The sequence below is a fragment of the Mandrillus leucophaeus genome, unplaced genomic scaffold (genome assembly GCF_000951045.1).
Source record: "Mandrillus leucophaeus isolate KB7577 unplaced genomic scaffold, Mleu.le_1.0 Scaffold1113, whole genome shotgun sequence".
Classification (NCBI taxonomy): Eukaryota; Metazoa; Chordata; class Mammalia; order Primates; family Cercopithecidae; genus Mandrillus; species Mandrillus leucophaeus.
Window position 1 is genome coordinate 685,959 of NW_012099355.1, and position 1,123 is coordinate 687,081.

The window sequence follows — 1,123 nt, forward strand, 5'->3', positions numbered from 1 at the left end:
TAAGAATAAAATAGAGCAAAAAATAAAAAAAAAAAACCTTTAAAAAGCATTGCTAAGCTGTAGAAAAATAAAATCTGCTGCGAATAAAAATTAAAATGGAAACGAGAGTAGGAGACTGAAGCTCTACCTATGTGTTTCCTGGGGGTACTTGTTGACTCCTGAAATCAATGGACTTGAACATTAAAAAGTCTAAGGCCCAGAAAACAAAGTCTTGAGCCTATTCAAAGAGTGAGTCCAGAATGTAGACTCCCATATACAATCAGGACCCTTAGAGAAAGCAGGGAATAGAAAAATTGCTTTTGCTTTACAGCAAGGCAAGATAACATACTACCAGTGTGATTTAAATAACCCTAAACCAACAAATTTAATTTGTCCTGGATTAATAATTTGCTAGGGCACATGTGAGCTGCAAAAAAATAAATCTTTACTAGAGGGCATTGAGCTGTGCATATAAATCGTTACCAAAGGGTAGCTGTGTGAAGACCCAGCTCCCAGTTCCAAATGAAGACTCCCACCACGTGGCAGATGGCACAGATCATAAGAATGCTAATCACTAGAAGTAGAAGCACACAGACACAGGCCCCCTGTATTCCCTGCAGGTTCAGAATCACCAGTGAGGACTCAGTACACAGGACACTGGTTGAAATAGTGCTTTACTCACAGAGAAAGAGATGCAGCAAAGCCAGCATTTGTAGTATGCATTGGTCTCCCATAGTCAGCGGGTCCCTTGCAATAGCTGAGGCATTGCCATGGACTCCATGTACCCGTCTCAGTGCAAAGACCCTGTTTTCTTCCCATAGGAGGCAGATATACTGATGGGGCTGGCCAGATACCCTATGACCACTTAAGCAATACAGGGAAGTTCACTGTGTACACAGAACAGAGAAAATGTTTCTCCTAATAAGGAAGAAGAGCTTGAGGTGAAACAACGGACCAGCACCTTGCTTCCATATAAAGGAATGTCTTGGTCCAGGGTACTGATTGGGTAATCTTGAAGAGGGGCAACAGGTTAGGTGATGGCTGCTTCCCCTACAGGGGGGACACATGCTAATGTAGATATCCTAATATGTCCATAGGTAAAGCCTTCCTCCCTGCAATGAGTTTATAACCCCAAATTACAAAC